The sequence below is a fragment of the Marmota marmota genome, unplaced genomic scaffold, assembly GCF_001458135.2.
Source record: "Marmota marmota marmota unplaced genomic scaffold, marMar, whole genome shotgun sequence".
In the NCBI taxonomy this organism is placed as follows: domain Eukaryota; kingdom Metazoa; phylum Chordata; class Mammalia; order Rodentia; family Sciuridae; genus Marmota; species Marmota marmota.
Window position 1 is genome coordinate 13063045 of NW_025999998.1, and position 23742 is coordinate 13086786.

General features: G+C 37.1%; 1 protein-coding gene and 1 pseudogene across 22 annotated transcripts in view; one reads left to right on the forward strand and one right to left on the reverse strand.

The window, feature by feature from the left end:
* Trpm3 (transient receptor potential cation channel subfamily M member 3) overlaps positions 1 to 23742 on the reverse strand; it is a 529872-nt gene that overhangs the window by 350431 nt on the left and 155699 nt on the right. The window lies entirely within an intron of this gene.
* Positions 18262 to 18363, forward strand: LOC125617930 (annotated as a pseudogene).

The following is a 23742-nucleotide window of genomic DNA, read 5'->3' on the forward strand; positions in this document are numbered from 1 at the left end:
CACAGACTGAGCTTGGAATTGGATTTAGGTTCTAGTTTAACCTCTAGCTTCCTTCACAGCTGAGCACAAGCTAGAATCTTTGGGCAATTAAAAAAAATCTCCCTTTCATCAGCATACCCGTTCATAAATGAGTTTTATTTATGAGTAGAAATCAGCACTGATAGTGCTTTGATTCCTACCAGGCTGCTGGGTGTTTTGGATAAGGGGTCACATGATTTAAAAGCTACAGTTTTTATCCCTCAAGGGCCTCCATGCCCACAGCAGTTTTGACTCAGTAAATAGATTTTTATTATGACTCAATGGGATACATGCTCTTTGCTCAGGAGAGCTGTCCTTGTAGGTAAAGTGAACTTGGATCAGACTCATTTGGACACAGCTCAGCTGGCTGCAGGCTTTGGCACTGAAAAGGCAATTTGGTAACACTTCTCTGCTATCACTCATCTGTCAAGACCTTCCAGACTCAGATCCCCAGACCATATAAGACTCATGGCTGATCACTGATTGTCAATCACTGCAATCAGAAAAACGTTCTGAGGCAAACTCAGCCTACTACACAAATACCTTAAACTTCTGTTTAATATGAACACAATGAAGAATGTGCCATGAGCTAAAAATAGTTTTACAGAAATTAATGAACTTATTTCATAGTATATTTCACTGGAACTTCACCATGTGGTAGGAGGTGATGAGATAACATCTTTTCATAACTATGTAACTCCAAATGAAAGGAGTTTTTAAAAGTAGTAGTTAAACATGGTGAGAGGCATGTAGCAGAGAAACAGGAACTGAGCTTGGAATTAGATTTAGGTTGTAGTCCATAGTTTCCTTTCCTTTCACAACTGGGTACAAGCCAGAATCTTTGGGCACTTTTTTTTTTAATTTCCCTCCCAACAGTGTACTCATCCTTAAATTAGATTTATTTATGACTCTGAACACTGTCCTTTCAGGGTCTAGGTCATACAATGTTTCACTAGAAATAGCAAAGGTGACAATGCTTTAGCATATTTAATTTTATTCTTGCTAAAACATCATTGAAAGGTATTATAGACCAGAGTGTTCAAAGTTGCCGAGATAATTTAAATTTTCCTGTGGGCAGTTAAAAAAAAAGTTATTTAATTGACTGCCTCTTTTTAAATTTTTCCTTATTATTTTTTAATGCTGTTATTATTGTAATTCTGCATCATATGCAATCAGAGTGGGATTCTAAGTAGAATAAGTTATACTCTATGTATGTATAATTTGCCCAAATACATTCTCCTGTAATGTATAACTGAAAAAAAACCCAAATAAAACTATATAAAAAATAAATATTGTCATTCTCTAGTAAAAAATAATAAATAAACATACTGATAAGTAGCAGCTATTTCATTGACCCTTTGGTGAGGGAACCTCATCAGCAAAGCAGCTTTGAAATGTGATTGGCTGAAAATGTGGCCCTTACTAAACAGAGAAATGGACTCTTCTGGGTTGACTGTGAAATCCTCTTTCCAAGTTCCAGGGAAAGGAGAACTCCAGCAACTAAATTCGTGATCCTTTGTGATTCCTGTAGGTCCTACAGAAATCAGCTGACATGGATGAAATTCTAAGACTAAAATGTGGCATTTGGTGTGACAGGCAGAGAGGGATAGCTTGTAAACAACACATACAATTGAATAAAATTCTGAACATTGACCCCCTCTGTTAATTTCTGAGGATTTGTGCTCTAATTTGCCACTTTCCATGAGAACCCCTGTCTCCCACTGCAGTGGCTCAGCATATTTTGTCTAATAAACAAGCAGATGTTAGAGGACCATTTTTAGGACTTCTCAATCTGCTGGGATGGAGAACAGGACCTGGGGGGCTGAACCCCTATCATGATGACCAAGAGCTGGAAACCTGGGGCTAGAGCAGACGGAGTAGAGCACTCAGGGATTCTTGTCTCAAGTTTCAGCTGTTGGGTGAGGCTGCTTCCAGCACTAGAGATCTGGATAGGTTCCAAAGAACAAATTGAAGGCATGTGGTCTGTGTTCTCTCCACTTCCTGAGGTCATACCTCTTCTCACTTGGCTCAGTCCTAAGCCTGTCTCTTTAAGGTGGTCATGACTCACTGTCACCAATTTCACGGTATACTTTCTGTTTGTTATCTTCTTTGAGCCCTGTGTCACCTGCCAATGCCACATGCATCTTCCTCTTCGATGCTGTCTCTGTTTAATCCTGTTTTTACCTTCTATATCTCCGCTGGTTCCCAGTGGTTTTTATTTGTTTTGTTTTTTTTTGTTTTTGTTTTTTGCATATTCTTGTCCTTTAAACATTCTTTGTGATTCACACTGTAAAATGTGATAACCTGTGCAAAGGATACCTTACTAAACCAGTAATGTGTTGAAATACATCTGCCTCTCAGAGCCACTCTCCTCTGTTGAAAGGTGGGACATAATAGATGCTGGCTGTCCATTTCAAAGTAACTAGGAAAGGATGGGAAGACAGGACTGGAAGGGTACTAAGAAACACCAAGAATGAGATTTGTCTCCTTTACTGAATTGCTTTAGTTCTTTACTGTTCCTCAGAATTTTTACCAATTGTTATTGTCTTTATGACAACTTTTCAATCACAGTAAGAAGTTCCACCCACTATTGCTGCTGATTACCTGACATCCCCTGAAACTTCTCCCAGATGTCAAGAGTTCTTCCTCCCCTTTCCTCACATGTTAATTATTTGATAGGATTAATGATTTTCATCTGATTTCAACAGTAGCACATATATTTGTCAACCTACCTGCTTCCAGCAACATAGGACTTCACAATAGCAATGAGATTTACCTTAATGCTGCAAGGGACAACTTCCTGAGATAAATCAACAAACCCCTAACTGGGTTAGAGTGCTCAGATATACCCATAAGGGTTGATTTTGCAAGTGAAAGATTTAAAAGAGAAATTTCCTAAGATAAATCCAATTAAAATTTATATGGAACAATAGAATAAAATATCTAAAGGAGAGACAGCTCGATCTCTTAAATTAAGTACTGAATTATGCAATAGGTTTGTTACAACCTTTCCCAAGCACCTTTATTCACTCATTCTCCTGCCCTGGGGAAGTTCCTTTTACTCACATACTCGTCTAATGGTGAAATTAATTAATCCTGCTAATAACATAAAATGTAACTCTTGAAATGTGAAGGGGGCAAGGAAATATATATTCCTTTAGAATTATACTTGGTGAGACAGATTCTCTATAATTATAGTAAGCTATTTTCTAGCTAAAGCTAAGATGATAAAGTGAGGAATTCATATTTCCATATTTAAAACAAACAATGCTGGCTCCCAGTTGGGTGACTTTAACCACTCAAAGTGTTAGGGTTCCTGCAGGTTTTGGCATTTCTGAGATCTGGATAGTTTTTTAATGCTGTCATTATTGTAATTCTGCATCATGTACAACCACAAGAGTGGGATTCTAAATAGAATAAGTTATACTCTATGTATGTATAATTTGCCCAAATACATTCTTCCGTCATGTATAACTAAAAAGAACAAATAAAACTATATAGAAAATAAATACTGTCATTCTCTAGTTAAAAAAAAACAACAAACATACTAATAAGTATCAACTATTTCACTGACCCTTTTGTGAGGGAACCTCATCAGCAAAGCAGTTTTAAAATGTAATTGACTGAAAATCTGGCCCTCAATAAACAGAGAAATGGATTCTTCTGGGTTGACTGAGCTTTTCACCCTGAGGAATAATATTCAAATTCTGGTATGAGTACGTAACATGTATTAAATTATTTAAGGCTAGTTACAATCATTTGAAGTAGATGTAATTATCATCTCCAGTAGATCGATGAGGAAACTCAGATGCATGAAGGTAAAATATATTGTCACGATTAACTAAGCAACAAAGTGGAAAAACTGGGATTGAGTTTGTTCTTCATCATTAGACCATATTACTTCTATTAAGTTTCTTTGGAAGCATGTTAGAATTCATTGGACTATCAACACAGCATGGTTGGAGAGCAATGGGCAGGGAGACAAGAAAGTGAGTCCATCTCAATCCCTTGCTCTTGCTGGTCCACCAATGCAAATATATCTTGAGTATATACCATGGTGCTAAATGGAGCTAAGTGTTCTACAAAGGGATGAGGTATTCCTTGCCTTTAAGGAGTCACAGTATGGTGGGCAAAGAGACAACAAGGAAATAATCCAAACAACAAATATATAATGATGTGCAAAATAAGTGGTGTGAAAAAATAAACATGAAGCAAATTGAATACCAAGGCACAGACTTGTTTTCATAAGTGGTCAGCGAAGGCTTCTCAGAGGAGGTGGTTTGGGTGCTAAGACGGAAGGGTGAAGAGTCATCAATGAGGAGTTTGGGGAAAGAAATAGAGACAGGAAGGAAAAAGACTTATTATGTGCTCTGGAAGCATCTGTGCCAAGGGTACCTGTGCATATTTAATAACTGAGGCAAGTGCAGAGTGGTTATCTTCATGGGGGACAGAACTACCTCTGTCTGCACACCATTGCAGCTGAAATTATTACTTAAGATTCCTCTTTAAAATGATGAACATTTTATGATGTCTACAGTTTCCATACAACAAATGCAGAAAAAAATAGGATTTTAGAATTACTATGTAGTGAGGGGGGAAATGTGAGTGGGTATCAGTGTGGTACCTGTCCTGGGCTGGGGGTAATCCCAGGGCCCAAAGATTTTGTTGATGCACAGGCTGATGTTGAAAGGCATGGAATGTTTTATGAAAGGTGGCAGACTCTCAGCTTTCCATTTACAGTGGAGAGGACTAGGGGTGCCGGATTGTACCAAGTGAACATCTGGATCCAATTTTATTCTCCTGAATTACAGGTACCTGAGAACTCGCCGTACTCTTTGGATAACTGATATGATTACTGTTTGGCCCAGCTCCTCAACTACTCCAGTAGTTTCTACCCCCAAATCTGATACTTGAAAAAAACTAACTTGTCTTTATCTGTTCCAAAGAGAATCAGTCAGAAGCCCTGGGGAATCTTTTGATACATTTTGCTTTCAACCTGTAGGGTTTTTTTTCCCCTAAAATTTTACTACATACTCTTTCAGCTTCCTTTTGGATACTGTGTGGTTTTTATCTCTGAGACAAATGGATCATTCTGTTCAGATTATCAGGAACTAGCAGGAACAATTGGCTACTCTTTAACTGAAATGCTTTCCAGAAACAAGTTTTAAAAAGAGGTAGAGACAATCTTCCTCCTTAAAAGTTCACCCCAGGACCACTTCCTCTTTTTTGGAGATGACTTGAAGACTCTCAAACAAACTCTTACATGTGGACACACAGAGTTGTGCAATAAGGAATCTCATTCAAAGATCAATGAATATATTTAGGCCAAAATGCAAATGAGTCCAAGAGTAGAGGCAAAAGGAAAAGATGAAGAGATGCAGAAAGAGATGAGCATTTAAAGCATCCATAGGCACATTGATACATTGAGTGAGTTATTTACAAATCAACTCTGGCTAATGGAGAATCAAGACCTTCTTTGGAAATGTCAATCAACAGTCATCCTGTCTTTTCCATCTTCTTCAGTAATGAAGACTGGCCTTCCCATAGACCAGTATACGACCTTCAGGTCTTTTATCTCCACTAGCATGGTAGTTCAAGGTGAGAAACAAAGACATTGAAAGAGATTGGGTTGATTCCTGGCTCCATTTATCATGTTTTGGAGAAAACTACAAACCTCTGTAGAACATCTGTAATACAAATGTTTTTGACTGATGGTTCTCAAATTCTGATGGAAAGCTAGTGGGAAACACAGAGAACAAATTCATCAAAGGAGGACAGGTCATGAGCCTTTATAGTCTTACCAAGTCCTGCAGGTATTTCTCATACCAACCGAAGTTTCAGAACCACTGCTTTTTGAGATTAAAAATGACCTAGGTAACAAGCACCTGACCATTGATAAATGTTTCCTAACAGGAATCCTGTTATAAAATGGAAAGGGGTTTTTGTCTTTCACATCCAGGCTTTGAATTTCTATATGGATTCCATCACTCACTGTGGGAATTCGGCTAAGTCACCTAATGTGGGAAACCCATACTGTCCTCATTTATTAAATAGGGATAATAAAGCCCACATTTAGGGGTCATGACTTTACTTGGTAAGGTGTCTCACAGGAGGTGACTGATGAATATTAGCTGAAGTAGAATAGCTTCCAACATTTGGATTTGTGTTCTGATCTAGAACCTTCTATACATAAAGCTTAGTTAATTTGACTATTAAAAACTCTCTCAAAAAATTTCCAATAGATTAATATCTAATACCTCTTAGACACAGGAATTGAAAGCATGGTTACCCATTGTAGCATAGTTTTGATATAAAAATGTTATATAACATTGTTCCTGAGGGCCCTCAGTTTTAAAGCCTCCATCCTATTTCTCACATCCATTCAATAACTTGAGTCATCTTTTCCTAAAAGACTGAGGAAAGATTTTTTTTTGTTTGTTTGTCTTTTGCTTTAGTGGGTTAGTTTTTATGTGCAAATGCTCTTATGACAATATCCAAACTAATCCCAGACATAGGTCAGAGTTGCTAAACTAAGCTTCCAAGTTTAGCTACTTTCTTACTTTATTAAACTAAAAAAAAAACTTACCATCTTGATAAAATATTTTGTATAGATCCTGAAGTCTTCTGAATATCTACTCCTGAATACAACTTTATAATGTATTAGTCATGATGCTGATTTAAAAACAATTTCTTCTAACAAGATAGCTCCATCAGGTTATAAAAGTAACAGAAGACAATTCAGTCTGGCCTCTGCCCTCTCTGGTGGTCCAAGGAAAAAAGCAGTTAGAGGAATGGTGGCCAGTGGAGGTGGATGAAGGGAAGCCAGGAAGAAGAACTGTAGCATCTTTAAGGACCACGTTGCTGCAATAATCCCACCTCAAACAAGCAAAAGGGGAGCCACTGCTTAAGTGAAAGCCAGCCTTGGAGCAAGGCTTAGTGTCCCTGTGTTCCCTTATTTGTTTTGACTTCTGAGTGGGCTCAACTGCTTTAGATCAGAGCCCACATCCCTCTCCACCTCCACACTCACAATTTTCTCATTCTTTTGCCTTCCTGTCCCTTTCCTTTTCTCTGATCTTTTTTTTACCTCCAATAAATGCGTCAAAAATGAAGAGTTATTCTGAATTTTCCTTATAAAGACTTTCTTACTTGACAAATGCCCCTTTTGCCTTAATGGGCCAGGGATGGACCACAGTGTCATTTGACAGCAATGCTAACTATTTATATGAGCAAAGAGATACTGGATTTAAGGATACTCAGTAGGAAAATCATGTACTAGAACTTTATATTTCTCTTCAGTCTTTCCAGGATGTTTTTTATTACAATGATCAGACGAACAACATTACTACCACAAATTTGAAATTTTTAAGTGATTTTTTTTTCAGTTTACAAGGAAATGGTTTTGGTCATTTATGGTTTGGGGGTTTTAACTCCTCCTATTTCATAGACACAGATCGCTTTGCCCATAGGGAAATACCCACATAGAACCCTCAATAAAAATAGGCAAGGACCAGAGTTCAACAAAAGTTTGTTCAAATTTTATCTTAAACACAGGCATTAATAGAAGCAAGTACTATCATTCATTGGGCCACATTCAACTGAGGTTTGGCCTTTAAAAGTATCATGTCTAGTTGAAAAGCTTCCAAGGGGTGGAGCCTGGGCAAAGTTTTTTTTTTTTTTTTTTTTTAAGCACTTCAGGTGAATACCATGTAGCCAGTGTGAAGAAGGCAGACCTGGGAAATTTTACAGTGAAGTTCTCAGGAGAAAATGGACCTCCTGTGTGTGTCTACCGGTCACCTTCTATTCTGTTACCTTGTCTCATTCCTTATTTTATAATGTTAAGTACCATATGAAATTATCTTGGTATACTTTGTGTGATTTGTTTTTGGCCAATCTTCTCTTGGGAATGAAAATCCCAGGGAACCCAGAACAGTATTTGGTACACAGCAGCTCTAATGTGTATTCATCAAATAGATGAGATTAAACCTGTTAAACATGAGTGTTCTCATGTGTGTGATGAGAAAAATCATACCACTTCCTATGTTGCCTGATTGGTGTGATGACTCATGAAGATTATATCCACGTAAAAGAACATGGATCATGTGAAATCCTTAAAGAATATTTTTCTAGTTATTACAAGACATTATTGTACCCAAAATATTTGTCCAAATGTTTCATAGTTCAGGAGTTCCCACCTTAGATGACTTATTTGGTTTTCAGCTGACTATTGTTAAAATGTAAATTGCTTACCTTGCTGTAAGAATATTAATTGGATGAGTTCTTGTCACTTAGCAACCACTGGCAACTTTAAAACATAGAACAAATTGATTTTGAATTAAATTTGAAATTTGGGGAAGTGCTGAGTTATTTATAGACAGGGCAGCTCCAGTTATCAGGAAGAATTGGCGGGGGCTGGGAGAGTGTGAGTGTGTGTGTGTGTGTGTGTGTGTGTGTGTGTGTGTTGGGGGAGCATGCAGCAGGATAAGGGCACTGTCTCAAGGGGACTTGAGAAGGGAGAAAGCAGCATTTGAATGACAAACTTGACTACATCTGAGCCAGGGAGACATGCTTTTTGTCAACATGAAGTAAATACCTTGTGGACCAGAAATCTGCCCTGTATTATTTCATTTAATCACTTAGGGAAACTCTTGATGTATTAATGTCCTAACTTAAAAAATGAGAAAAGCTAGTCAGGTTAGGTTTCTAAGGAGATGACACAGTATGGTAGTGAAGGACCTTGAATTTTTAGAGAGGCAGCTGAATTGTCCAGATCCAACATGTACCAGTGGGACATTGGGCAAGTGACTTGTGTCTCTGGGTATGTTTTCTTCTCTGGAAATTTCATCATCGTAATTGTATTCTACAATTGTTATGATGATTAATGCATCAATATTCACAAAGCATTCAAAATGCTGGTACAGAGTAGGTATCGATTATATGTATAATCACATATAAGTACATATCCAGCTAGCTATTGGGGGCACACACTGGACATATTCAAGTAACCAGCATCCAGGTCTTGGAATATTACTAGGTTTGAAATCACCCTTTAGTTTTTCTTCCAGTCTCTCCCCGAAAGGCAACCAACATCTTGACTTTCAACACATAGGATTGGTCTTGCTGATTTTTATACTTGTATAAAACTGATCATACAATGTGTAGCCTTTTGTGTGCTACCTCTTCAACATGTTATTCATCAGATTGATTTATGCTGCTGCGTGTAGATAAAAATCATTGACTGTCACTGCCATATGGTATTTCATTTGTAAATTTACCAAAATTCGTGTATCCATTCTACTGTTGACAGACATCTGAATAGTTCCTAGATTTAAGATATTACAAATAGCACTGATATAAACATGTTGCTAACACTTCTTGGTGAACATTGTGTATGTGTTTTATTTGGTACATACTTAAAGTGCAATTTCTGGCTTGTAATATATGAATATAATCAGCTTTAGAATATACTGTTAAAAAAGTGGTTGTACAACACATTTCTGCTTTGCCTTTCTCACTGCTGCTGTTCCTGTGGTGGGGAGTGTTTTTTCCTTGTGGCTTTACTTTTATTTCCTTGATGACTAATGAAATTAAATACCAGAGTAGTGGGCATCAGGATGTCCAATACCATGAAGTAACACCAACATTTGAATTTTTCTAAACCAAAAGCCTATTCTTTCTATATCCTCACTCTTAGTTTTTAATAACTATCTTCTGTCAAAGCTTTACAGAGAAATTTGAGTCCTAATTTAGAAGAAAAATAAAAGGGTATTATTATTTTTATTTTGTGTTCACTTTTTTTTTCCTTTTGGAATTTAGAGGATTATCTTCTGGTAATAGAGGGAAGAGATGGGGTCTTCTATAAAATACATTTTTGCTCTTCTTTTTGTTGCTATTCAAAGTGAAATTTAAAGAAGAAAAATTATCTTTGCTCTGCAAGCCAGCTCAGAACTGGGCGGAGGGAAGGGGAAGACAATAATGGAAGCTGACCTACTTCTGGAGGCTTCATGACACCATTTTTGGTGAATACAAGGAGCTTTCAAAAGCCAGGTGTGTGTAGGGGAGAAGGTTGGGTGTATCTGTAACAATAGTGACACCGGGGCCAGCCTGTGGTACTCTTCAGGGAATGCATGATTATAGCTTTGGGTTTTAAGTTTTACTTTTGCAATTAGCATATGCACAAGTATATTCAATTTTCCTGCCTTCATCCAAATCCTTTTGCAGTGAAACTCAGAGGGAAAAGTTACTCTCTTAAATTATAAATATTATAAAACCCTGAGGCTATGCCTGCTTTTTATATGCTCATAAGAGTGTATATAAATCAGTACATCTGAATCTTAACATATGTGATTTTATGAACACCAGCCTAAGTATTATCAAGGATATGGCTCTTACATTTTTATTCTCACCCACATAAGTCATTTTTTGCCTTTTGGATAGATCATCAAACTGCTCTCTGTTTTCATAAAACAGTTCTACCTAATGAATATATTGTCTTGGCTTATGTTCAAATCACCGTTTTTCCTTTCATGGACTTGAAAGAAACTTGTTCAAGAGATCCTTTAAAAGAAATTACTTACAATATATATTTTTTAATGTACCAAGGTGTATCTAGCATTTAATTGGGGAGGTACCTATTGAGTCACCTGTGTCAATCTGACCATTGCTGAAAACAAAATAGAATTTAATGTTTCTGAATGACTTCATTCAGCTCTATTCTGACCTTCCTTTGTCTTTCACTCTAATCTTGAAAAAGAAATAGCGCTTCAATGACCAAAGAACTATGGATTTGTGGTTTTGTAGCCTGACATGCCCTCCTGCGTGGGGTCTATCAATAAAGCATTGAGGCTGACTTGCAGACTGGGCTCTGGGTTAAAGATTAATGCTTCTACTAATAATTGAAGACAATGCCTTCAAAAGCAAGGCTTGGGTCATTGGAAGACTATTAAACAAAAATCACCCTAATTAGGAATTTAGAAGTAGCAAACACAATTTTCAGTGTCCCAGCAGTTGGCATTCAGTCACTATTTCTGCTGGGGGAACCTCCCAAAAGGGAGTCCTTTGCTTCCTATGAACTCACATTATGACACTGAATCCAGAGTCACTTCTGACATGGATTTTCCTGAACTACTTACACCATTTGCCTTGTTGCTCAGACTAGGAATCGATGCAGGAAGATGCTAAATTTTTTGCTTCTAAAGTTTGATCAAATTATATCCTTCCTATAGACAGACCCTGTTGTATTGCTGATTCTGGCATTTTTTTTTTTGATATTGTGTTGTTAGCCAGAAAAAGTCAGTACCTTAAGCTGTCATCCACACAGGGCATCTCCTTGACTCAGCAATTATACCTAAATGTATTTGTTCATTCAATTAGTATCTAAATATATATTATCATAAACTGGGCATGAAAATAAGTCCTAGGCAAACTGTTCTATAAAACAGACATGACCTGTGTGCACATGAAGATCAAATGATGCTGGGGGTGAAGGAGGTAGCAATAAATAAGCCCATCAAATACCTATTTTATGAAACTTCGTTGCTTGGAAGGAAATAAATTTCATGCAAAGGTGCTGAAAGACAGAGGTAGTAAGGGCAGACTGGGTGGTCAGGAAGAGTTTTCTGAGGTGGCATTGAACCTCACACTTGAAGGATGAGAATCAGCCATAGGTAGAGATGGAGGAAGGATGTTCCAAGCAGAGGCAGTAATAGATCTGGGGGTTTGTAGTAGAGGAGCATATAGAGGAAGCAAAGTGTCTGAAGGAAAGAGTACAAACTGAAAATGAGGATTTATCATAAGGTCATGACTGTACAACAAAAGCATAGAGCTACCCATCACAGAATTTTTGATCATACTGAAAACAGCCTAAATGTCTAACAGTAAGGAACTTATTAAATAAATTAAGGTTTGTGCTCATGATTTAAAAATATGCAGTCATTAAAAATGAGACTGAAAATGGATAACAGTGTTGTTTGTGGTTCCGAACATCGATTCTGGAACAACACTCCCATGGTTCACATTGAGGTTCAGCCGTTTAGTAGCTATGTGATACTGGACAAGTTACATAACTTCTGTGTGCTTTAGTTTTCCTGTCTATCAGATGAAGATGATAATCGTCTAAGGTGGGCCGGTTGTGAAATTTGCATGAATTAATACATACAGTGGACTTAGGAAGTGTCTTTGTCATTATTGTCATCATCATCTATATTTATTGAGAGGGAAAGCTGGCCACTGTGAAATCTAAAGTGTAGAATATACAATCATGAAACAGGATGTCTAGTCATTAAGAATACCTTTGCATAAAAATGATAGAAGTGAGAATATTAATGGTGGCTATCTCTAGACGATGATTTTATTTTTCTTCATTTTGTGTACTATTTGTATTGCGTGCTTGGAATTAGCCTCCATAACTTATATGATCAGATCAATAATAGAACTAATTCCCTTCTGTAAAAATACATTTTTATGGCACACAACCCTCCTCTCCAAAGTATTCAGTCAAGTAATTTCAGAAAATAATGCATGAGCTGGGTGTGGTGATGCATGCCTGTAATCCAAGTGGCTTGGAAGGCTGAGGCAGGAAGATCACAAGTTTGAGGCTATGCTAGCCACTTGGTGAGATTCTGTCTCAAAATAAAAATAGATAAAATAAAATTAGACTTGGGTTGTTGCTCAGTGGGTTCCATCTGTAAAACAACAAACCAAAAACAAAAGAAAGAAAGGAAAAAGAAAAACTATGAATAAAGTGGTAATGGTGTAATCTCATCTCTTTATGGCTATTAATTTACTATTTAAAAATGCTTCTACAGATCCACCCACACTAGCCTCTGCAAGGACCAGGCACACAGCAGGCCTGGTCCACCCCTCCCCAGGAGGGGCAGACACCAACAGAGCCTGGCCTTTGGTGCAGGACTGCCCCTTCTGACCAGCAGACTACCAGGGGAGGTCAAGCCCAGTGGCCCAGATCTACCCATACCTGCCTTTGCTGGACCCAAGCACACAGCAGGCCCAGTCTATCCCTCCCCAGACACCCGACAGAGCCTACCCTTTGGCGCAAGACTGCCCCTTCCGACCAGCAGACTACCACAGGAGGTCAAGCCCAGCAGCACAAATCCACCCACTCCAACTTATACAGGACCCAGATCCAGAATGCAGTAGCGTTCATTGAGGGACACCGGCAGGATCTGGAAGATCAATATCAAGGTGAGGTACAGACAATCTGCAATGGCTATTATAAGAATATAGGGAAGAAACTATTATATCTCAGATCCACAGTGAAAGAAAGGAAGACACATAGACAACATGAAAAAACAAGGAGGAAAGTGCCCAAAACAAACCAGGACACTACAATAACAGAACCCATGGACAGCGAAGTTGATGCATGTCAGAGAAGGAGTTCAGAAGGTTCATAATTAAAATGATCTGTGAATTAAAGAATGACCTAAAGGAGCAAATACAGGCAAAAATTGATCACTCCAAAAGATATGAGAGATATGAGATATGAGAGCAAATACAGGTAGTAAAAGATTACTTCAAGAGAGAGATAGAGACTCTGAAAAAAAAAGAAACAGTCAGAAATCCTTGAAATGAAGGATACAATAAATCAAATAAAAAAACTCAATAGAAAGCATCACCAACAGACCAGATCACTTGGAAGAAAGAACATCAGATAATGAAGACAAAGTATACAATCTGGAAAATAAAGTTGATCACACAGTGAAGATAGTAAGAAACCACGAACAGAACATCCAAGAATTATGAAACAGCATCAAAAGACCAAATATAAGAGTTATTGGGATAGAGGAAGGCATAGAGTTTCAAACCAAAGGAATGCATAATCTCTTCAATGAGATAATATTAGAAAATTTCCCAAGCATGAAGAATGAATTGGAAAACCAAATACAAGAGGTTTACAGGATACCAAATGTACAAAATTACAACAGATCTACACCAAGGCACATTATAATGAAAATGCCTAGCATACAGAATAAGGATAGAATCTTAAAAGCCACAAGAGAGAGGAATCAGATCACATATAGGGGGAGAACAATTTGTATCTCAGCAGATTTTTCAACCCAGACCCTCAAAGCCAGAAGATCATGGAAAAACATATACCAAGCTCTGAAAGAAAATGGATGCCAACCAAGAATCCTATATCCATCAAAATTAAGCTTTAGATTTGATGATGAAGTAAAAACCTTCCATGATAAACAAAAGTTAAAAGAATTTTACATCTAGAAAACCTGTACTACAGAACATCCTCTGCAAAATGTTCCACAAAGAGAAAATGGAAAACAATGATGAAAATCAGCAGAGAGAGGTATTACACTAAAGGAAAAACCTATCAGAGGAGAAACTAAGTCAAGTTAAATATCAGAAATAAACAAAAATGGCTGAGAATACGTCTCAGTAATAACCCTGAATGTTAATGGCCTAAACTCACCAATCAAAAGACAGACTAGCAGATTGGATCAAAAACAAACAAACAAACAAAAAACAAGAATATGCTGCCTCCAAGAGACTCATCTTATAGAAAAAGACATCCACAGACTGAAGGTGAAGGGTTGGGAAAAATTATACCACTCATATGGACTGCAGAAGCAAACAGAGGTTTCCATCCTCATATCAAATAAAGTAGACTTCAAAGTAAAGTCAATCAAAAGGATAAAGAAGGACACTACATTCTGCTCAAGGGAACCATACACCAATAAGACCTTAAACTATACTATGGAGCAATAATAACAAAAACAGCATGGTACTGGCACCAAAACAGACTGGTAGACCAATGGTACAGAATAGAGGACACAGAGACTAACCTACAAAACTACAATTATATTAGACAAAGGTGTCAAGAACATACATTGGCCTTGGGAAGACCAAGGTAAAGATGCTCTCTAGCATCCATAATCTGAGAAGCATTGATTCTAGAAATGCTTGGAAAACAAATGCAATATTGTGTATTAAAACACTGATGAGTCATGGTACAGAATAGAGGACACAGAGACTAACCCACATAATTACAATTATCTTATATTAGACAAAGCTGTCAAGAACATGCATTGGAGAAAAGATAACCTCTTCAACAAATGGTGCTGGGAAAACTGGAAATGCATGTGCAACAAAATGAGATTAAACTCCTATCTCTTACCATGCACAAAACTCAATTCAAAATGGATCAAGGACTTAGGAATACAACCAGAGACCCTGCGTCTAATAGAAGAAAAAAGTAGGACCTAATTTCTATCATGTGGGATTAGGCCCCAATTTCCTTAATAAGACTCCTGTGGCACAAGAATTAAAACCAAGAATCAATAAATGGGATGGAATCAAACTAAAAGGTTTCTTCTCAGCAAAAGAAACAATCTGTGAGGTGAATAGAGAGCCTACATCTCAGGAGCAAATTTTTAGCCCTCACACATCAGATAGAACACTAATCTCTAGGGTATATAAAGAACTCAAAAAGTGAAACACCAAAAAAAACCAAATAACCCAATCAACAAATGGGCCAAGGACCTGAAGAGATACTTCTCAGAAGATGATATACAATCAATCAAAAAATATATGAAAAAATGCTAATCATCACTAGCAATTAGAGAAATGCAAATCAAAACTACTCTAAGATTTCATCTCACTCAAGTCAGAATGGCAGTTATCATGCATACAAACAACAATAAGTGTTGGCGAGGATGTTGGGAAAAAGGTACACTCATACACTGCTGGTGGGACTGCAAATTGGTGCAGCCAATAATGAAACCAGTACGGAGATTTCTTGGAAAATTGTGAATGGAACTATCATTTGACCCAACTGTTCCTCTCCTTGGTCTATACCCAAAGGACTTAAAACAGCATACTACAGGGACACAGCCACATCAATGTTTATAGCAGCACAATTCACAAGGACACCAACCTAGGTGTCCTTCAGTAGATGAATGGATAAAAAAATGTGGCATATATACACAATGGAATAAAAGAGAATAAAATCATGGCATTTTCAGGTAAATGGATGGAATTAGAGAAGTTAATGCTAAGTGAAGTTAGCCAATCCCAAAACCAAATGTTTTCTCTGATATAAGGAGGCTGATTCATACTATGATACTGAGTGGGAGCATGGGAGGAATAGACGAACTCTAGATAGGGAAGAGGGGTTGGAGGGGAAGAGAGGGGCCATGGGGTTATTAATGATGGTTAATCATTATTATCCAAAGTACAGGTATGAAGACATGAATTGTTGTGAATATACTGTGTAGACAATGAGAGATATGAAAAATTGTGCTCTATATGTGTAATTAGAATTATAATGCATTCCGCTGTCATATATAAATAAAAATACTTCTAATATTCTGAACACTCTATTGGTTCTGTTGATACAGTAGTCAATCTGATGAGATCATTCCCTTTGAAGTGTTATAATTTACTTGAGATAAACACCTAAGTAACAAATATAATGGGTATCAAGAGTGATTTAATATGTTTGAAAAGCTTTGGGGAGGAGGAGACTCATCAGGTAGGTCTTGAAACACAGGTAAAGACAGATGGAAAGGAGTAGCTTGGCTGGCACAGTATCCTAAAGCATACACAGCTTTGTTCGGAGGACCAGATAAATGTCCACATAGCTACAGCTTCAGATAGACAGGAATTAAGACTAGAGAGGTTGGCAGGGGCAAGGTCCTGAGAGAGCCTCCCCTGATGTCTGGGAGTTTGATCATAACCTTCAAAGCAACAACTGGGAGCCCAGGGAGGATTTTAAGGAAAAATATTATGAGAAGGAGCAGATATATATTCATGTGAGTTATTAGCAAGAATAATGCAGGGTTCTGGAAGAAATTCAACATTCTTTAATTTTAGTGGTAGAATTCACCTCTTTCACCTGAGATATATGGGTGTCACTGCCTGGACAAGCTTGATCTGCTTTTTTGTTTTCCTCACCCCTGTGCCGAAGCTTCAAGCAAACTGATCCTCTTGATAGAGTCCTGGTGAAATCTGGAAGCTCCCCGAATGCTTATTTGGCACTACCATTTGGAAGAAAACTAATGTAATTTGCTTTGGCATGATTGATGAGATGTTCAGACTTTGTTTACTAAGATTGAGGGGAAAATGATTTGAAGGCGCCCTGCGCAGTTATGATCTTTTTTTCAAACTGAAATGGCAAAGTTTATAACGCTGTTGCAATTTCCACAAAATCTTCTAAAGCTGTCTTATTTAAACAATTTAAAAAGCCCTTTAAGTAGCAATATGACTCTACTTTTAAGTAATGTCACAGTACAGATGCATTTCAACTCAGAGCCGAATACAACTTGTAGCCTCAGAAAACCTTTTACGGAAATCTCTATTTGCTCTTAATAAAGAGCTGTCACAAGTTCACAGTGTTATTTTTCAAACGGCTATAATACATTTATTCTTGATGCATCAAAAGTAGAGAAACCAGCCTCCATAATATTTTCCTGGACTAGGGTCACATATTAATTGTGTTTCTGATAGTATCACTGAAGGAAAAATAAGGTGGTTGAAATAAAATTAAGATTATTTAATATTACATGGATTGCATGGGAATCATCATGAATCTTTGGAAAATATAACCATTTTTTAACAAGTTTCTCTGAATTGAGACACTGGATTGGAGAATGGAGTCCACTTCATATTTAATGAGCAGACAATTTCTGAGATATGGAATCAACCAAAATAAAGAGAAGAGAAAGCCAATATCAAGACTTAAGAATTCACTGACATTTTGAAGAAGAATACCCAAAGGCTGTTAGATCTTATTCAATTTCTCTAGTTTGCATAAAGCTCTCTTTTCTTATATCACATCTATCTTATTGGGTTTTTTAAAATTAAATTTGTTTTTCAATTATTTAAGTTTTCCTGATCTCTTATGTAAAAAACATTTGATTCAATCAACTTAGCCTGTGAGAAACAATTCCTAGATTTTTCATTTCAGGACTCAACCTTAGTAGATGCCTTAATAAATAATTATATTTCAGTAGGTATATGGGTAGAACTGTCAAGAAATGATATAATAAATTTCTTAAAACTTTTTCAGCTCAGCTAATAATTCTAAATCTGCAAATCATGTGGCCAAGGTAATTTCTTTAAAGAATAGATATAATGACAGCATTCCACTATCCTGTAAGTAATCAAGTTGAGTTAAAGGGTTTGGTATGAATTCCAAAATATGCATTATGCATGGAAAAGAAGCAAGGAAAAATAAGTAAAAATTAAGGAACAAATAGAATTTTAAAAATAACATTTATCGCTTCTCGGCCTTTTGGCTAAGATCAAGTGTAGTATCTGTTCTTATCAGTTTAAAAATAACATTCTATTCAACTTTATTCTATTACATTGCTAGTCTTTCCCACCCGAATGCACAGCATAAATAGGGTGTATGGTACAATTATGAGTAAGAATTTGAGAAATGACAGAACATCATTGTTGCTTACATAATCATGAGGAGTGAAGTGCATTGATAATATTTCTCTTAGATTCTATGATTCAAGTCCCTACAAACTTCCAGGAAATAGATTTCACCAAGCTGATAAGAAAGCCTTAACTAACAGACATTCTAACAAAGGGGATGTAACTATGTTTTTACATTTCAGTTTCCCAGAATTACTGATCAAAAGTTGAAATAAAAAGTTGGACAGAGCTTCTCCCTGAACTTCAAGAGCAACTGGGTCAGAAATGGCATTCTGGTACTGACCAATTGGCCTTGGAAAGACCAAGGTAAGGATGCTCCCTAGCATCCATAATCTGAGAAGCATTGATTCTACCTCTGGAAAACAAATGCAATAGTGTGAATTAATAAGTGCCATCCTCTCAGTCATTGATGAGTCCAAACTTTCTGCCCTCAAATACCTTTCATCTTTTAGCTAACACTTCATTATTTGATGAACTGGTGGCACTAATGGAAACACATCTTTCTTTGGCAACATTTTTATTCCTTATTTTATAGCCCAAATCCATAGCTTCAAAATGGTCTTACTATTATGACTGCAATTAAGTTAAATTCTTAAATCGTGTGTTAGGACAGCTGGCATTAATAATACGGCTCCTACTAGGGACTTCGGTAATGACCAAAAAGGCCCCTGCTTATGAGATGTTACAGACATTTCTAATAATTGTTTATATTACATAAGGAGAAGACTCTTGCCATTGAGATGAACATAATATAGAAAATGCACAATGATGTAGTTCATTTCAGGTACACCGATTTGTTTGGGGCACCTCTGATACATTAGTCAAATTTGGATGTCCAAGGAATATGGTCAATTTTTGGAGGAGCTTAAAGTCTTCTGAAAGAGAAGCAGAAGTTCACCTGAAAGATTTAATAAGGAAGAGAGGGAAGATGGGAGGCCGGCAGGAATTGTCAGTTGAGCCTGAGTGCTCGGGAAATGGACAGGTTCCCTGAGCTGTAGTAAGAAACCCTGGTGGATATCTTTGGAAAGGGAGTCTGGGAAGGTGAGTAGGAACCAGCTGCTAAAAAGTCTAATAAAGTCTAGTGAATGATTTTGGACTCAAACCAGAAAATGAGGGAGAGCCACTGAAGGAGTTTTTAAGCAGGGAAGTGGCAAAATTGAATTTAACTCATCAAATAAATGGTTTGGCATTTAAACGATTTTTCCTGCAACTATGCCAAATGCTGAAAAAATAGCTTTTCTACTGACCCAAATAACATAGCACTGACTTTAAAATTGGTGCTCCATTTTTGGTTAAAAGAGTGGATTGGCTAAATTTGGTGATGATGTATAGCAGTGGGCTCTACAATTCTTATTGCTAATCAGTAGAACTTCCATTGGCACCAGAAACAAACAAGATCTGCAACATACTCCCAATCTTTTTTTTTCTTCTTTCATAGTGGCGAGTTTTTCCTGTGAATTTTCATAAGAACCATCCAGTTTCACAGTGCTTTTGTTTTGCAGTCACCTAACCATTTTAACCTCTGAGGATTAGGCTTTCAAGTGTTATTGTTCGTGATAGGGAAATAGTATCCACAAACATTCCTTCAAAGCGAAACCTAGCCCAGAATGAAAACCTGCCCAGAGGAAGGTTATTGTGATATTTTTCTTTTAGTCTCAAACAAACCAGATAAAGTAAGAACATAACAGCATTTTCAGAAAAAAAAAAAAAAAACGTGACTTTGTGAAACATTTTTAAATGTTTCATTATGAGCACACAAGCTTTTTTTTTTTTTAAGAATCTTGCTTATATGTTACAATGTTTAGAAATTATTTGTTAGGCTATAAAAATGGCATTATTCAATACAAGGTGAGATTATTAACAGAATTTAGCTAAGAACCCAAGAGTCTGGGCCATAGCATGACCAACCCTCTGTACCAGTTTCCAAAGGAAATTCAGGTACATATAACCCCCAAACTCCAAAGGTAGAACTATGGAGTGAGCTAGGAGAAGACTTAGGTGGAACTCCTGTTGCCTAAAAAAGACAGAATAAAAAGATCAAGAACAAAAGCAGGATGAAGAGCCCACCCTCCAGACGGGAGCAGAAGGAAACCAGAGAGGGGAGAGAACTAACTATTGCTCTCTAGTGCACCACAGGAAAAATGTGTAGAGAAAGATTGAGTCTCTTTTGCTTCCTCCTTCTTAATTCAGAAGAGTGACAGGTTCTTTCCATAATTCCTCTAGCCCAGAGTCCCGTAACATATCTTCAGCTTGTCCACCGGGTGAAATGCCTTGATACTGACTCAACTTTGTGATAGGTGGATTGAGTGTGTAGGGTTCAGTAAGAAGCAATGAGGGATTTCCAAATTCCTCCTACTAGAGCTCTACAAATCACAGCAATGTTCTCTTTCCTCATTTTCACACTGTTCACAGCAGTGATTTGGGGATACATTTCATATATTTGATACACATCTTTTATTTTGCTTTTTCCCCTGGGATAACATTAAATTAATGGTACAACCCCAAATCATTGGAATTTTAATTAAAATAGGGTAACACAAGGGCATAGGAGAAACACTAGTTGTACAACTTTCAATCACCTCTGATTTATCATTTGAGATCTATGGTTTATAACTTTAGTCTTTTCATGCAAGTGCTATTGAGGAAATGGTTTTGAAGAGTAATTCTGTGCCAGCTGTCTGCTGTCAACTACAAATAACTTTTCATCCTGGGGGAGAAGCTGGGGCCCTATACTTTTCGGGATACTTTGACAGCTAGGTTCCAATACAAATTGTGCCAACTGGAGTCACTTGCAGGAGATCTGGAAAGCAGAAGAGGAGCCGCTTCATCCTCCCATAGCACCCTGTGAAATAGTGACAGATGCCTCCATAAAATTTTGCCCGGGGCTTTCTAGGGGAGCTCAATGCTTACTGGGGTACTGCAGGAAATTAGAATCATCAGCAATAGCTCTGTAGGCTTCCAGCATTTTCAGAGTACCTGAAAACTGGTAGTGATTTCTCTTCCTGACCTTTGTTTCTACAGCCCGTTCAACAGTTACATCAACCTAATTCCCTGTATTAGAGACTTTATTGCTTGAAGTTTTGGGAGTGATTAAAAAACATGTAGTGATCACATTCCTCTTTCTTCTGTGTAACACTCCAGCCTCTAGCTGACAAAATTCCTTTAACCACTTAGGGGTACTCACTTTGGGGGTGTTTCTGTGTTAAAGAAGAGATTATAGGAAGACAGAGGACTTGTTCTCTGACCTGATCTAGTTCCCTATCTCATCCAGTTACCTTCATTTGCTTTATTCCTCATGCTCCCATCTTTCTATAGTCTCCTCTTTCAATAATATCAGTGAATTATAACTTTATCTAGTTCTTAATACTATTTTTGAATCATGTTTTTATATACTATTTATTTGATCTTCACTAGAATTATAACCCAAGTACAGTGGCATTATTTTTTCTTATGTTGTAGGTGGGAAATGTGAGACCTTATATAATTTATTCAAAGTGACACTGAAAATCAGGGAAGGTACTGAGACTAGAATTCAAAATGTTTGACCACGCTTTCTGGGTGTCTGGAATAGCCCACCAACTCACCAAGTAAAATGGTAGGTAAACTCACAAGACATAACTTTGCTCATCCAGGAAAGTATTCTATAGTACAAGCTCCATGTGTTATATGTTATCATCTCTGTTTTCCTGGTAAATAGAATCCTAACCTTTGTCAATGTTTTGATCCCCATGCTTCAAATTAATATAACAGGTTTAATGGTAACTGCAGAATCATTGGGGGCAGCTCTATGATTGTTAATTGGCACATATTAAACATGGCATTATAATAACATGAATGGAAAGATATTATTATCTCTGACAATCTTCCAGTGGCCAATACCAATTAGTCAGTAGCAAATGCCTAGTGAATGACTTATCACATCAGAGGACCTTCCAAGATTCTAATTGGACTATTTGGCAATGTCACTTGAAGGACACCCAACTGAGAATCACAGGGACTCAAATGCTTGCTTACTCCAAAATAAGCTCTTCTGCATAAAGATAAAGGAAATTGGCAAGGTTGATTGTAACAGACTACAGGCTGTACCTATTATATGGGTAAATGTAGAATGTAGACAGTTCTAAAGATTAATGCTTTAAAAAAATCAATCATATAAATAAATACAGCCAAATTGCTACCAGGAAAAATATACATTTTCCATTTCAAAAGGAATAGCTTCTATTAATTAATTCAACATTTTCACCCAAGGACAGTAGATTTAAACAGAAAAAAAATTAAGGGAGCATACGTAATCTGTAATAAGTCCACAAGGCAAGTAGGATAGTTGTAAGTAACTCTTAAAGATAAAGATGTTAAAAATCAAATTATTGCCAACTAATATCCAAATGAATGAAGATCTTATGGTTTACTTTTTGCACTTCAAAGAAATTCAATTTTTTAGAGAGAGAGAGAGAGAGAGAGAGAGAATTTTTTAATATTTATTTTTCAGTTTTCAGTGGACACAACATCTTTATTTTATGTGGTGCTGAGGATCAAACCCAGTGCCCCGTGCATGCCAGGCGAGCGTGTTATCGCTTGAGCCATATCCCCAGCCCCTCAATTTTTATATTTTTAAAGAAAATGCTTTTTAATTAGACTTGTGCACAATTGCAATGACAAAGTCAAGTTAAAACCAAAACCTGTGACTTGAAATTTAGACTAAGAACTTTCAAATCATTAGCTATGTGTTACCCACTGATCCAAGTGTTATGTACTACAGAGGTGGGTCAAAAGAACTGCATTCAAATGCCAGATATGCCACTCACTAGTTGTAGAACACAATATATTGTGGGTAATATCTTGCTAATTCTTAGTTTTCACATCTATAAACTTCATACCTTCAAACATGACATAAAATGGAAAGTATATTTAAATTATGCAACAGAGTGCTTGGTTCAGTTGATTAATAAATAGCCATTCCTCTCAGCTCCCCTCAGTTCTCTCCATAATTTGAGTATTTTGCTCAAACTCATCAGATTTCCCTTCCTTAAATTCCTGCCCCCTCCCTCAAACTTCATCTGGTAGCCCAATTCTCTGGAGACAGAGTCTGAGTACAGAGGGAAGACAGTTTAACACCCTGAAAACTAAGAATAGTGTATATAATAACTATACATGGAGACTTGCAACTTCCAGATTAAGCACAGAAAGGAGCACAGGGTGACAAAAGTTGATAGCCCTGGGTCACTACTATATTTTGGATCTGAAATGTGACACAGAGGCTTATGTCTTAAACACTTAGTTCCCAGCGTGGTGCTATTGGAAGGTGGTATATCCTTT